Source organism: Cimex lectularius, unplaced genomic scaffold (assembly GCF_000648675.2).
Source record: "Cimex lectularius strain Harlan isolate CLEC.00 unplaced genomic scaffold, Clec_2.1 scaffold235, whole genome shotgun sequence".
Lineage (NCBI taxonomy): Eukaryota > Metazoa > Arthropoda > Insecta > Hemiptera > Cimicidae > Cimex > Cimex lectularius.
The window spans coordinates 120,752-137,590 of NW_019392839.1; positions in this window are offsets into that span (position 1 = coordinate 120,752).

Genomic DNA, 16,839 nt, shown 5'->3' on the forward strand with positions numbered 1-16,839 from the left:
ATCTCAATAAAGATCGAAACGTTGGCACGATAAAGAAAATGTTTTTCTGAAACCTACATCACACCAGACCGCATCTCACGATTTCTGAATAATTGTAGATGGTAACTTAAAAAGTGTAATTGTTACTAAGGTTTTTTTATACAGATATTTTCTATAATATATATAACTTACTACACCATGTAAATCAATGATAAGTAAGTAAAGTTTCATGCCAGGATCATCATTTTCCTGTCAGCATAAATTGTTAATTGTTGAAGCTTTTTTTTTTTTAATGCGTAAAGTTTGGCAGAGAAGAGCCGGTCTGAAGGGCATTTAACGGCAAGTTTGCGGGATAAAGTTTCCGTTTCAGAAACCAAGGTAAATTGGCCGTTACCGTAGACGTTTAACCTTTTATAAAATTTACAGCGTTTAATTCATTATGGAAATTAAATGAGACTGAGTGAGTTTCGGTACCGAGTCGAGAAAGTTGTTTAATGTAATCAGGAGGAGGCTCCACCTTCCGAAACTGAATTCATGGTGGCATTTCAAATGAGAATAAAACTTCAATTAAATTCTTCTCTATCAGCCTTGGAGTCAAAAAGAAGGCCTGTTTTCGACTGAGGAGTACTTGCCAACTTCCATAAAAGCTCCATAAAGGGAAACGAGCGGTAATGAAGGATTCTCCCGTCTGTTACTCTAAAAACTGTTCTCCGTGTCAGTTATTGTGCAATCTTCAAATTTTTGACAATTGTGGATAAGTAGCATGGTCGTTTCGGTCTGGCTGGCGCGTTTCTGCTTTTCTCCACTTTCCACGGAAGACCTCATGATGTCGAAATGCGTATGAGGTACACAACAAAGACCATAAACGATCAAACCGCAAGTTTTTGGTGAAATCTCACATCACTGGATATGTGCAAAGATGCATTATTATACGCTTATAATAAGTGCTTTCTCAGTAATCCTAACTGATTACTCCAGGGGGTGTACGGATGAAAACTGAAATGAAAAATTCATGGTACAAAGAGAGGTAAAAAAAACAATTTCAACACAACACTTCATCATTATTAAATACAAACCCTAATTGAAAAAAATATATATATAAAAAGATAAAAAAACAGGAAAAAGCCATGAAAACCTTAAAAAACCTTTTNAGATCGAAACGTTGGCACGATAAAGAAAATGTTTTTCTGAAACCTACATCACACCAGACCGCATCTTACGATTTCTGAATAATTATCGATTAACGGTCACTAATCACCACACGTTAGAATATATGAATAAAGCAGTTATTAAAGTTAACCAGGATCTACTAACTCTAAATGAATGAGCACAAAATCAAGGTTTAATACTAGTAAATGTAACAGTATGATCGTTGGGCATCTGCAACTTATCTGTAAATTGGAATATACGAATATTGATCCAATAATATTAGAGAATGAATAAAACAATAATACTAAAAATAATACTAATAGAAATAAGATATGAAAATGCACTAATGATACTAGGTGCCTCAATAGACCATAAACTCAGTTGGGTAAACAAACTAGATTTGTTAATACCTTTGTATGTTTTAATAAAATCATACTAACTAGTAATATGTTTGTTAGAAAGAAAATAGTTAATTCATTCGTAATACCGCATTTGCGATACAGTGCACCTATGTCTGATTTGTCTGATAAAAACAGCACAAAATGCATGTGTAAGATCCATATTAAGACTAAAGTACGACAGTACTATATGTGATAAATATAAGATAATAAATATGTTAAGATATGATAAATTACAAAAAAGAGTTAAAAGTTAAACATAGGAGAAAAATTAAAATATTAAACTTAAGACAAAACAATATATTCGAAATTCCAATTCATAGAACTAAAACATACTCCAACTCTTTCTTAATTACCAGGACAAAGCTGTTTAATAATGTTCCAAATAGTATTTCCTCTGAGAGCAGGTTTCGACTTTCAAAAGAAAATATCTAAAACATCTGATGGAAATGGAAAATAACTAAAACCATCATAAAATCAAGGATTCATAAATTAATTAATATTACGTTTTATATTATGTGTTTTTGCAATCTCTAAACAAAAGAATGTATGTATAATATAAAATATAATGTAAAAATGTTTGTATAACGTAAATTTTTTCTACTCGCGTTAACAGTGGAAGAAAGGTCCACGAGACCTAACTTTGCGTGATTAAATAAATGCACTCTTTAAACTATTGGGTGGGTTGGTGCAAAATTAATGCAGGTTTGGAAGAAAAAAAAAAAGAATTTTCGCAGTTGCTTGCTATGTAAACAAAGCTAAATCCTCAAATCTATTATATGGATTATAATAAATATTTTTAACCGTTCTCTTTTACACGAAACATTTTAGTTTATGTTAAATTTTATAAAGTGAGGACCTGCGAAATAAAATTGGTCCAAACTAGATTTTCGTCAAATTTATTTGTACGAATTTCAACTTGGACGAAGTGCGGCCCAAACGGCGAATAACATCAATATAGGTTGGGGCAGGGAACCATTAGCGAATGCACGGTGCAGCCATGGTTTCAGAGATTTCGATCTTGAAGACATTGGAGGTCGGGTTACAGCTTCCGTTGTGGACGAAGACCAAACCAAAACGCTGATTAAAGGAAATTCACGTAAGACAACACGGGAAATTGCGGAAGAGCATAGTGATGACCACTCAACCGTTGTTGGCCATTGGTAAATAAAGAAGCTCGACAAGTGGGTACCACATCGAAACCCAAAGAAATCGACGCTTTCACATTTGTACGTCACTTCCGTTGCGCCACCAAAATCGTCCATTTCTCCATCGAATCATCACGTGATGGAAATGGATTCTGTGCGATAACAGGAGATAGGTCCATAGGTCAGTGGTTGGACAAGGATGAAGCGCCAAAACACTTCCCGAAACCAAATCTGCACCACAAAAAGGTTATGGAGATTGTTTGGTGGTGTACTGCTAGGGTTTGAATGTTGGTGAAACTATCACAGTAGAGAAATATATACAAATAGACAAAATGCTCGGAAAAATGCAACGTCTTTGTCCAGCATAGGTAAACCGTAAGAGGCCGAGTCTTCTTCACGATAACGCCAGTCCACAAGTCGCAATGCCAACCATGCGGGAACTTAAGGACTTAGGAAATAAAATCTTACCGCACCCTCCATATTCACTCGACCTCTCGCCCACAGACTTCCACTTTTCTAGGCATTTTGATCACTTCTTGAATTATAAAAAAAAAAATTAAAAAATCTTTAGAGAACGCGGTGAATCCGAAAACGCCTTCCAAGACATTGTTGTGAGTGGAAATAAAGATTTTTATATCAGGGGAATAAAAGCGCTTATTAGACGTTTGCAAAGATGTATAGATTGTGATGGAAAATATTTCGATAAATTTTCTGTATTGTATAGCAAATAAAAATAGTTTTGACTGCCTTTTCATAACACTCATTATTTTTGTACCAGCCCAATAATTACCAATGAATTATTTAAATGTGTCAAACAAACTCAAAATGATGAGAGAAAATGTATAGTGGTGGATCAAAACCAGTCGAACAATTAAGGCAGTACCACATTTTAAAATAAAACAGATGCCATTAAAATAGCTTAACTAAGGCAAAGTCCACTAAATACTTTTTCGAAAACCGACGAGTATAATTCTAGTGGATTGATTTGTAACCACAAACCAGATGGGGTACCCTGTAAAAACGGAAAATTGTTGTTGGGGCAACTTTCACAAACTTTCAACGGGAAATAAAAAGTTTAATAATTTATTTAGTTATTTAATATTTTTCATTATATTTATTTAATAATTTTCACAATGACAGCCAACATGTCGGTTGTTTCAATTTATTTGAAGCAACACTAAATCGAAATAAAATAAGCTATTTGACGTCAATCAACTGATATCTTTATAAGATTTGAAAAAGATGCTCACATTTCTAAGGTCAAAAGAGACATTTGGTAGGAATGTTGATTGAAAAGTTTGCGGTTAACTTAATTAAATTAATTTATTATTTACTGCCTTTTGTAAAGAATGTCATTTCATTAATGGTCAATTTAATTTTTATCTGAACCTGTCCGTATTTGTGAAATAGTAATGGCCTTATTTCGATTTCCGCTCAGATTTCAGCCGTCCCTATTTTGCTTCTTGGGTCATAAACGGCGTCCCAACTTTGATAAGAGGATATCAGCCCTATTTGATGTTCAAAGCTTTCCATAAATGTACGAGGAAATTTTGCCCAATGACGAAAAAATACTCTTTGGTAGTCAGTTTTATCCTTATACCCGAGGGGTTCACATATCAAAAGGGTGACAAGATTCATCTGATCATGCCATCCTATGAGTCTTAGTATGTACTGCATCAAAAGTAGACTTGTCGTTAGCCTCAAAAGCTTCAAAGAAATCGAGTCTCGTTTCCCACCTCAGTGACTTTCAGACAAATACAAAAAAAAAAAAAAAATCTGCGAGACTAAATGTTGAAAAAAAAATGTTTGAATGTTCCAATTACATAATGGAAAAAACGTAAGTGTAATTCATTTTAATTTAAAAAAATTGTTCAATGTATTTACGCCTGCGCCAATTGTTGCGCTTAGATATATTTGATAACACATAGAACAAAAAATATTTCAAGAAATATTAAAATAGTAAATGTATTTATTAGCATGAATGTTTAAAAAGGAAATTACTCGGTCTGACGGATTGGAGAGAAAATATTTAAGTAGTAAACGTATTAATTAGCGTTAGTGTTGAAAAAATGGAGTAACTCTAACTATTTGACAGTTTGGAGGGGAAATATTAAAGTAGTAAACGTGTTTATTAGCGTTAGTGTTGAAAAAATGGAGTAACTCTCATTATTTGACAGTTTGGAGAGGAAATATTTAAGTAGTAAACGTGCTTATTAGCGTTAGTGTTGAAAAAATGGAGTAACTCTCATTATTTGACAGTTTGGAGAGGAAATATTTTAGTAGTAAACGTGTTTATTAGCGTCAGTGTTGAAAAAATGGAGTAACTCTATTTGACAGTTTGGAGAGAAAATATTTAAGTAGTAAACGTATTAATTAGCGTTAGTGTTGAAAAATGGAGTAACTCTAACTATTTGTCAGTTTGGAGAGGAAATATTTAAATTTAAATAGTAAATGTATTTATTAGCGTACTCATAGACCCCAAGGGATGACCTGAACAGGATGTTTGAATTTAAACAAATTTTTCCGGACAGTTCTAAGTATCCAAAAAGAATGAAAAGGGGGGCAAGACCCCTCGATTGAGAAAGGCACCATATGGTGGTACATTGGTGGATCTCAAATGAAAGAAGGCACGGGGTCAGGTCTGAGAACCGGAAAAGGGGGCCCAATTACTCGCTGCCGTGCTCAAGCATTCTCTCAAATCGGGTGACATATCTACGCGCTCTCTATATGGAACCAAGCAATTGCACCCTTCTAATAAGTGGGACACATCGAGCAATCTTTCTCTGCATGACGGTCACATACGGGGCTTTGACCCAAAAGTAAGTGTATACGTGTATCGCCCTCGCATGGCCTTTTCTTAATGGGATATGAAATGAAACTAATAAAAATACCCAATAAGTTATCCAAAATTAAAAACATGTATTTCTAGGAAACTATTTAAAATTCCATTTTTATTTTTATCTTATAATTAGTTACATTTTCTCCAAAGAGACCGCAATAGCCGAGTTGTTGAGGCGTCCGACTCAGCTTACGCCATCATCAGCGAGTATTATGTAGTGTATATCTACTATGAGGAACTGCATTGTATGTCTAATTGTAGACCAAGAATTACTGTTAAGTTATTATAATTATAATATTTTAAATGTTTCATTTTTAGTATATACATTTATTCGATTTAAAATAGGTAAATCTCAAAAACAACCACAGGAATATTTTTGTTAATATTATTTCTTTAACGTGTAATAGTTTTTTATATTTTTAAACCCGAGAAGCTGAACCTATTATTGCTTCACTGCCAGATAAATGAGTTCTAATATGCTTTAACTTCCATCCATCTTCCTTTAGGTTTCCGTCAGAAGGGCTATAAACTAGCAGCTTTATCGCCCTTTTGTTTCATAAACAACAAATAAACCCAGTAATTATTTATACATATACGCCTTCGTATTAATGTTGAATATTAAGGCCAAATAATTTTGAAGTTAACCCTTTATGACCTAATGTTGTCTTAGAGCAAGACGAACAGTACCAATTTTGTTGAAATGTTAGCGGGAAACGTTTAGTGATATAGCATTTATATGGCGTCAAATAAAACAGTGTTGCCAATACACGGGCAGAAACCGAGCAAGGAGAACACTGCGCCCGCTCTAAACTCATGGGATTTCCTGCTAACCTTAAACAAAGCTACTAAAATTGGCATCGTTTTGTAGTAACTTTGGGCAAAAAAGAGGTTCAATGATTGTATAACGTGGATATGAAAAATTTTATCTACGCGTAATTGAATAATCGATACAAGATGCAGTGGCGAGGGAAGAATGTTGGAGATACAAAATTCTAAGTTTTATATTTTAGATTAGCGCCAAATAAATCAGTGTTGCCAATACACGGATAGAAACACAGCAGGAAGAACATTGTGCGCAACCTAAACTCACTTTTAAAAAATTGCTAAAGTTAGCATTGCTGTCAATCACCTTTGGGCAAGAAAGGGTTAAATTATAAATTGAATATGAACATTTTTACGATTGGTAAATATAACAACCGGTAAAAGATGCAGTGGTGGGGTGAGAAGCCATCTTGGAGATGGAAGGTCCCAAGATGGAGAGATTAAATTGGAGCCAAAAAATTAGTGTTGCCAATACAAGGGGTGAAACATTGAAGGGAAAACATTGCACTCGCCCTAAACTCACTTTAAAAAATTGCTGAAGTTAGCATTGCTGTACATGACCATTAGGGAAGAAGGGGTTAAATTATAAATTGAATATAAAAATTTTTACGATTGGCAAATATAACAACCGACACAAGCTGCAGTGGTGTGGTGAAGAGCCATGTTGGAGATGGAAGATCCCAAGATGGAGAGATTAAATTGGAGCCAAAAAAATTAGTGTTGCCAATACACAGGCTGAAACATTGAAGGGAAAACAATGCACTCGCCCTAAACTCACGAGATTGGCTAAGCTTCTGCAAATTTACTAAATTTAGTGTTGCTCTGAGGCAACGTTGAGCAAAAATGGTTAACTCACATCCACTGAAGTTGCACCTTTTATGTTGCAAACTGACTGAGACATCGAACACATTTTGAAGTACTGAAAACTCACCTGAAAAAACCGACAAAACAAGATTAACAAAGGTCATTTATAAAATTTATAACAGCTATTTTTAGGTTATTATCTTGACGCGGTGGGCGATTGGTTAGGCTGTCCGAGTCGTATCTGCCATGCTAGCGTTCGAAATACGATCCAGCCAGTGGCTTTTTAATTGACTATAGCATGAAAAATGTATTGTTAAGTGGTTTGACCTTTCGTCCGCCACCTTAACGGCTATTTGGACGTTAAGCCATTCCGTATGCCGGTAATTTTTTTTCACATTTTCTCCTTTTAACTTAACATAATAATATTTGCTGTTAATAACTTGACAAGTGCATTAAATGTTGTAACATTAAAACATCTAACCGACTCAGTTTGGCTTGCACATATGGGTCAGTGAGAGGACACTCCAAAGCGAATTGGTTTACTAAACATTCCTGATGGTCCCCGTTGAGACCTCCTTCTAATTTATGACGGGGCGGCGGAGTAAATTAGTCCACCTACCTGTTCATATTCTACACTTGTACATGATCTACCCCAAAGTAATTATTCAGTGGGGTACATAATGACCCTCTAAGACCAACTGCATGCACTTTGACAACTGAATTAAATCTACATTAGTTCCATACTTGTTTTAATGGCCCGGGAGATTTGTCGCAGTGTTTAGTTCTATGTATTGTACTTACTGAGTCAATTATAACATAAATTCCCTACATAAATGATTTTTAGAATTTAAAAAAGATTTTAAGTTAAACTTTAATTTGCGTGTTGAACTGGCTAAAACAATGGCCATGATACAGCATAAATTTTTGCGCCTTAAACTATACCCTGATAAGTTGTTATATAAAATACACTTGATACGAACGACTGCCCTGTTCTGGGTTCCAATCCCGCCATACTATTGGAATTTTAATTGTTAATAATTTGAGAAAAAATGAACATAGACATTACTTTTTATTGGAAATAAACATATATTTATGACTGGAGTGCCAAAAATGGTACAACTACATTTTTAAACATAATTATAGTTTTTGAGAACACTTGCTTTTAGAAAACATTATTCGTTTGACAGAGACGTCCCTGAATGGGTTAAAATTATTGTGGTGATCGTTAACATCCGGAAGAAGAATGCAGTTTAAGAAGTAGATGAATTGTCAGTACAAAATATTGTGCAACATACATAATGTGCAATAAGTTTTTACGAAAACTACTGCATGAACTATGTAACATTCTGCTGGGTGAATTTGAAACTTTCAAAAGTGCCTGGGGGCATTAAGGTGAAGTTTGTGTTGCTTTAATAACCAACAGTACCGCACAGAGGGAAAGGTTGCATTTGAAAGCAAACAAACTTTTTTTAAATAATTTTCATTCAATGCTGCTTTATTAAAACGTACTTAACAAATTTTCCAAGAAGTAATTATCGATGTTTATGACAAAGTCCCATAATAATAACTTCATTCAACAACTTTTCACAATTGTTTTGAGCATAATTAATTAGAACGAAGAGTGGAACTTGAGAATAAATGTTAAGTAAGGGAAAATATTGTCTTTCTGCCCCAGCATGGTGTAGATATATACAAATTAGGCTAAAATTAGATTAAATTTAGACTTTTTACTAGCTACACCATCCAGAAATAAAAGTCTCTTTAACAAATTTTGAGATAAATCATCAATTCCCAGGATCTTTAGAAACCAGTTTAGCGTCTGTCCCAACACTGTGTCTTATCTTCACTCTTCTCGCCTCAGTTAAGTTTCAGCGTATGTTTGAAGAATTTCACCTAAACTTTCATCATAGACGAACAGTACAAAATCGTGCTGACAGTGATGCAGTTATACATTTTCAGTCTTGCATCAGATGAAACAAGTCTGGTACTTGAATATAGCTTAAAACCATTGCCCGAAGCAGCTTCCCCTCATCATCTCAGCTGCAGCGGAGTAAAAAACATTTGATTATCAGTTTTGAAGCCTGGATATTTATAATTCAGGCAGATTCCACCGTTTGCTCCACAAACTCTTCACATTTACGAATGCCCATGGGGAGCCGAACATTTTTTTCATTGTGATATTAACTAAAAGCTAGTCGTTTTAATAGTAGTCATACAAAATCGTCTGGATTTTCGACGTAAACACGGAAATGGGATAAAATGGGCAAGGCGTCGGCGAATAACAGCAGTAAACTCACGTGAATCAGTAAATGTCAAGACCATCCGCTCCTTTGTTTCGGATATAGACTTCAATGTCGGTAATAAAAAGGTGGAGGAGGACTGAACTGAGTTATCCGCCTTGTAAAACACCTTGGGTGAAAATGGGCATAAAGTGGAAAGAGATGAACCTACATAGATTTACATTTGTTAACATTTAGGCAGTTTTTTTAAGTCCCACCAAGACAAGCCAGACACTTTAAGCCGTAATGTTCGTAGTTTCTTTAGCTCCAGCAGGGTCTTCCCTCTGTAGATGCAAACCACATCATCTGCATACATTACAACTCAAATATCCTCAAAAAGTAAACTTTGCGCAAGTTATTGATGTAACAATTAAAATGATGGGGTGTAAGAAATGATTCCTGAGGAACTCCTTTATCAATTTGTACAGATTTGAGTTGTCTGGATAATATTATCACATTTTACTTCAATTTAACATGGTGATTCTGGTGGATACGAACGAGTTTATCCGCTATATTCATCCTCTTCTTAATCCTATACGCTCGAGTTTGCTCTATAAAATGTCCAAAGAATGGAAAGCCTGAGATAGACAAAAGAAAAGAGCTGATATTTTGTTTGTATCCAGAATCCAGCCGAGTTCATACTAAGTCCATGGCTGGGGTAACAGCATCAGTGGAAATTTCACTTTAATAAATCCGAATTGGTGATGAGTAGTTTACAAAAAGGAAGTCCACCTTCGTGAAATACCCGAAGGATTTGGAGAAGCTAGAAATAGAGGGAAATGGCCTACAATTGGTTCTATCTATCATTCATGTCCATCTACTTGTGTAGAGGAAGAATACGGTTTCGTTTCAACAGTCTGGGAAAAACTCCAGTAATGAGATGTTGAATATATGAAGAAGATGGCGTCAAGGAGCACTCTTCGCAAGGACAAGCCCAAGTATTTCATCATCACCAGAAGAAGCTTTAATGATTAGATTTAACAAAGTCGAGATAACTTCCCCAAGTAAAGCCTCAGGACGAGGCTGTTATTTTCATTAGAAGGCAGCGTAGGATGAGGACAATCAGAATCCTTATCATTGTAGACAATCTAAAAAACTTAACGTTTTTAGTTAATAAGCATTAGTATCCTGCAACTTTGCTGTGAGGGAAAGATTATTCATTACATGAATTAGTTTTGAACTGGTGCCTTGATTAAAAGTTTTGCCCACAGTTTATTTGCCACAAGGAGTCGTCAAAAACTATGTAAATACGAGCCTTCGGACTTATATAATTGGAAATCAGACAGGATAACATGCAGCTCCGCTCACTTCTAAACCTTGCCTGACACTTGTGACCCTCGCAAATTCAATCCGGAGCTTGTATGATCTGGGTGAAAATTTTTACTGTATGATTTATTAAAGCTATCGCTCTGTAATTTTCTTGGATGTCATGCATATTAAGGGTTGACACCCGAGGGGCAGCGGTCCGACTTGAGGAGGAGGCCGCGAGGAGCTTAGGTGTTTCCGAGGTTGGCCAGTGAACAAGGGCTCGGAATTATACCACAATTCTTTTAAGGTCAAATGACAATTTGAGTGTTATCACTTGGTTTTAATTAAACAGTACCGCTCTTGAGCAAAAGGAGGGCTGCTCCGCTGGATTCCAAGATGTGAAGCAAACTTTCGATCGAGTATGGCACTGCGGACTGTTCTGGAAGCTTAAGACAGTCCTTCCTTGTACCTTTTATCTGATTCTAAAATCCTACCTAATCGACAGATACTTTCAATTCATCAGTGGCCCCTCTCTATCTCGGTTATCGCACAAATGCAGATGTACCAAAAGGAAGTATGTTAAGACCCATCCTCTACACTGTACATATATTTCAGATATTCTTCCTCTTCCTGAAACAATCTGTACCACCTGTGGGGTTGATATCGCCATTCATCGCTCTCATAAAGATCCTGCCATCTCAACCAGAAATCTGCAAGCCCATGTCACATCCCTTGAACGGTTTTCACCGTATCATCGCACCATCTTTGGACTGCAATAAACATGCAAAAATGTGAACATGTCACTTTCAACTTTCGAGAAAAACCACTTCCCCCATCTACTGCAATGGTATCCCTCTCCAACCAGCTAATCTAATCTGCTACCTTGGGCTATACATGGCGAAACGACTTACGTGGAACACGCGACTCAAAAGACAAGAGCTAAAGACTAAGCAACAGACGTTTCAGATTTTTTAAAAGATGGCTGGACAAACGATACAGAAAATAAACGGCTCATTTACATAGCGATTTTGAAACCCATTTGGACGGAATCTAACTTTGGAGTTTCACAAAACGTTCCAACCTCCAACGTATCAATCCCTACAATCAAAAATCCTTTGAACCGTCTTCAATGCGCCTTTCTAGGTTGTCACTTTTCACCAATCTGATTATTCACAATGACCTTAACATCCAATATGTCCTTAAAATAGCGAACAGGTACAAGAAGGAAACTTAACTAACAATTATCCTATCACAAAAACCTTTGTCAGAAACTTTTCGCCCAACACTCTTCCAAGTAATCCTCCCCAATGGCTGAAGCTATACTGGCTTTGCGACCTCCTAAATGACAGTTAAAGTTGTTGTTTTATGTGTACTGTTTTGTTCATTTTATATTTTTTCTTTACGGTTTAAAATGCTATAACATCTCCGTAAGCGCAGCAAGTGGCGCAGGTGGAAATAAAGAGAAAAGAAAAAATTAAACTGTACGATTTCACGATATAACATTTTTTTTATTTTGAAATCATTTTTGCGAAGGGAAATGTTACGATATTTCATAAATTTTGACGCTGTCGTGTTTGGGGTAGACATAATAATTGTTACAAATAAAATTTTCTAGATTTTATTTATCTTTCTTTATATTTATTTTGCTTTCCTTAGGATACTTTTTAATTTTGTCCAATTTTTGAAAGTGGTCGATCCATGCAACATTCTGGTCATACTGGTCCAACCAGTGACGGGGATCAGTTTAGAATCATTTTTACGGAGCATAATCATGTTTTTATCAGACCATCGTAACCGTTTCAATTTTAAAGTGGTTCTAGCCAATGGTTCTTGACACCCAACGGGTATTTCGACGTAAAGCCCTCTTCTATGATTCTACTTTTCATGGATACCTGAACGCGTTCCAGAACATTTTTTCGGTACCTAACAAGGAAATGCTACGGACGTGGAATAAAATGTTTTTGTGACATTAATTAAAAAAATATTAGAAATTGGTCTGACAGTTGTAAAATTCACAAAATTCTGTTCCTGGACTTCGATTTCCTAAATTTTACAAAAAGTCAATTTGTTTATAATTTGTCATTGTTAACAACAAAAAAGAAGATTTTTTGTAACTTCAAAATTCCTATTACTAACACCACAATGTTCTGGGATCATACAGTTTAACACTGAATAAACTTGTAATATCGACTCAATCGTTATACTTTAGTATGTTTTTGTACTATAAATTTTGTTTGAAACGGATTTTTAAAAAATTTTTTCATGTAAGTTTGGATAGTTGTAGCTTTATCTAAAAATAATAAAAACAAACGTTCAATAAAATAATTATTTAATTTTTTATAAGCCTTTCCGAACCATCGAGTAACGTATATAGCACCACTAATTAAGTGGAAAGCTTGCCACTTGATAAAATATTGTATATCCGAGGACGACCCTCGCTCAACTGCCTTGGCTTAGGGCTTTAATCGAGTAATTTAGGAGGTGCTTATTACTTAGCTTGACCAAGACCAAGGTTCCCTTAATCAAATATTCATGGTAAATCTAAGCGTACTGTTAATATTCAATCGTTTAGAATAACAATTACATTTCGGACACGTACTATCGCCTGATAATATCATTTTTACAAAATCGGTCATTCTCAGGCAAACGTAAAGAATAAAGCGTGCAAAACAATTCGTCAAGCCCTTAAGTCTATCATCTAGCTCTCGAAAGAAGCTTCCTCCTCATTGCATAACCTATAAATGGTGTCATCATTGAAACAACCATGCTAAGTAGATGTTTTCTGAGATACAAGTGACCAATATTCCTATACTTCTCTGAGTTTAATCCTCACTAGTTGTAACAGTTAGTTTGCCAGTCTTTGTGAGAGGGGAAGAAGAAGATACCGTTTGATAACGGAAGTAGCAAGGAAATGCAACCTGCGATGGGAAGGGTATAACGACTTCTAGGTAGACTACATATCTGTCACGTGGGACCCCCTTGAAAAACCAAAGAATAAAGCGTACAAAACAACTCATTACGCGTTTGAGCCGATCAGAAGAAGACCCCGTGCACTACACATCCATAGTGGGGGAGAATAAGAGAGGAGACTAGCATTTTACGAGTACTAATGGGGAGACAGTGGCTGGCACGGTGTAAACGATGGAGGAAAAGCAGCGGAGATCGGGGAAATATGAGGTTTCCAAGATAAGGTGAGCTGAAGGACGATCCCAAGGTTCTTGACAACGGGACAGAAAGCAATAGGGTATCAATAGCCTGGACTTTTATACATTAAGTTTAAACCCAGTTTTATTGGCCCGGGAGCTAATTGAATTTAAGTCCTCCTGAATTCTTACAATTGCAGCTTATAAGTCAGTAAGTTTAAAAGTAAATTTTGGAGTCGTCTGAATAAAAATTATGGCAATATTTTATGGAATTAAGCAGTCATTAATGGAACAGCAACTAAAAAAGAAGCATGATCCTTGAGGGACGCAGAAGTTATGAGCTGGGATAGGATTGGGCTTACCTGGAATATAAATACTTCGCTACTTCGGAACGATCGGAAAGAAAAGAATGGAACCAAAGCAGGACACTGCGGGAGAATGAGAACGTTTTGAGTTTAGCAAGGAGAAGGAAATGATCTACTGCATCGAAGGCTTATGGAAGACCAGGAGAAGAAAAATTGTGATTTTACATTGGTCAAAAATCTGAATGTCAAATGAGATATTTAGGACAGCGGATTTTGTAGAAAAGCCCTGACGAAAACCAAATCGGAACAAGGAGATATCTATGTAAGTGTCTAATTGAGAAGACATTTGTAAATAGACTAATTTTTCAAGGTTGAATAAAAATCTTTAGGGAAGGTGGGATTAGGAATTTCATTTAGGCGTTTTACAGTCGCATGCTTCTTTCATGATGGGAAAGGTTGTAAGGAAAAATTGTAGATATGAGAAGGTGGCTGGCCCTGATAGAGGAAAAACAGCGGAGATGTGGAAAATATGAGGATTCCCAGATGAGGTATAATCAAGGACAATACTAACTTGGTGGGGGGTTCCATAACCTTAAAGGCAATGAGATTTTTTCGTCCTCACCTGGCTCATGAACTCAACAAACGCTGGTTTTTAGCAAGGTAAGAGGCGACGGAATTTTGCTTACGAAAAATAGTTCTTATCTCGCCTCGAAAAAGCCTCAGCCCCTAAGGATCAATAGGAATGATTATTGTCTTTTCATTCTTGTCGTACTCCCGATGATGAATTTGGTCTTTCCACCTAAGCACTTCCGGCAGGTCAACACTGGCCGTCGATTTAACTGAAATGCTAACCACCTCTAGGGGAACGGTACCTTCCGTAAAGGTTTTTGATAAACAACACTATCTGAAAAACGTCATCAAACCCTAAGTCACCTCTAGGAGTTTCACCATCAAACCTCTACGATTCTTGACCCAATCGCAAGCTATGGGACGCCAAGTAAGAGAGAAAGAAATAGAATGATGGTTTATCGTTATTAGAGTAATAAAAGATAAGAATTGGAGGAGGGGTCAATAGCCTCCAAATTTTCTACATGAAATTTTTTAACCCATTTTGGTTGGCCTGTAAATAATTGAATTTAAGACCTCCTGATTTCTCAGAGTTGTATCTTCTCAGTCATTAAGTGGAAAGGAAAGGTAAATTTATAAGTCGTCGGCTTAAAGATGATCGGAGCAATATTTTACGGAATTAGAGAAGTTAATATAACAAAAAGAGAAAGAAAGAGAGAAAGAGAAGCGGAGATGATCCTTGAGGGACTCCCGAAGTGGGTAGGGCCTGGATGGGAGTTTATCAGCATGTAACGTATTTAGAATCAAATCTATTACAGACACGATAAAATAATGTTCTAAAAAATATAAAATGGTCATTTTAATGGTAACAATATACTACCAAGTCCAAAGGAGCTTGTACGTAATGTACCACGCGTCACATAATGATAGACTTCCATGCTACTTCCAAACCTGCAGCATAAATGATGTTTGTTCGAGTGGAAAATGAAATTTTTTTGCCAGAATTTATAATTTCGGCGAAAAGCACTCATATTGACCACTCGTGTTTCCCATTCTTCCTCTGTCGTTTTCAGTGTATTTTAATTAAAATAATTTTAATTTAACATTGGCCGCATTTTTCCAATAATTCAACTTGTTCGTAATTTAATGTTGTGCAAGTTTCATACCCGGCTTCATTACCAAAATAATAAATTATATACACACATGTAAAATACAAGGAACTGAAGAATTATCAATTTAAAAACATCATTTCTAATTCATTATTAATTAAAACATTTTTCCCCTCCATTTTTAATATTCATGAGCAGAAAAAACATCCCCTGTAATGAACTAGTAGTAATGCTAAACCTAACTACATTGAAGGGGGCGTCGGTGGCCGCAACGGTTTAGGCATTTATACGGCACTCATCAACGTAAGGTAAAGGTCCCGGGTTCGAATCCAGTGACCATGCAATCGTACCCGACATACTTACAAATGGGCTTTTTTTTCCAAAAACACCGGCACCCTGAAGGTTTATATGACCTCGTAGTTGAAATACTAAATATTAAAAAATAAACTTTAAAAAAATCATAATTGGAGCGTCTTGGAAAATCGGTAGAAGTTATTTAGGAATGCTCCAAATATTGTTGATGAGAGATCACTGTTTATACAGACTGATTGTGGTAGATTGAAAAAAAGAAAAAATCAGTTATCATGTAATAAAATCGTTAAGTAAATTTTTACGACAATGTATTAAATGCAATATAGTCAAACGATGTAATATATTACATTACTTGATAATACTATTACTGTTTTAATAATCGTATATTACTTTATGACAAATTATTGAGTTCCCAAGGATTGAAAAGTGATGAATGTTTTTTGCTAAACCAGAATCATTTGGTGGTCAATACTTTTTAAAAAGGATAGTTCCTACTCACAGTAAGTTGTTTTGCAACGATCCGGATTTCGAGCCTTTTAGCTCATCATCAGGTTGAAGGACTTCTACAACCACGTCTCTCGACATGAATTGCCAAAGTGAACCGCTGATACCTCCGCCAACGCGACGTTCCAATTATCAGCTGATTTTTTTAATGACGCTCAATGTGAACGTGCGAAGCGCGGAAATTATAACACAAATAAATATTAGAATAATAAATACTTAATATTACTATAAAA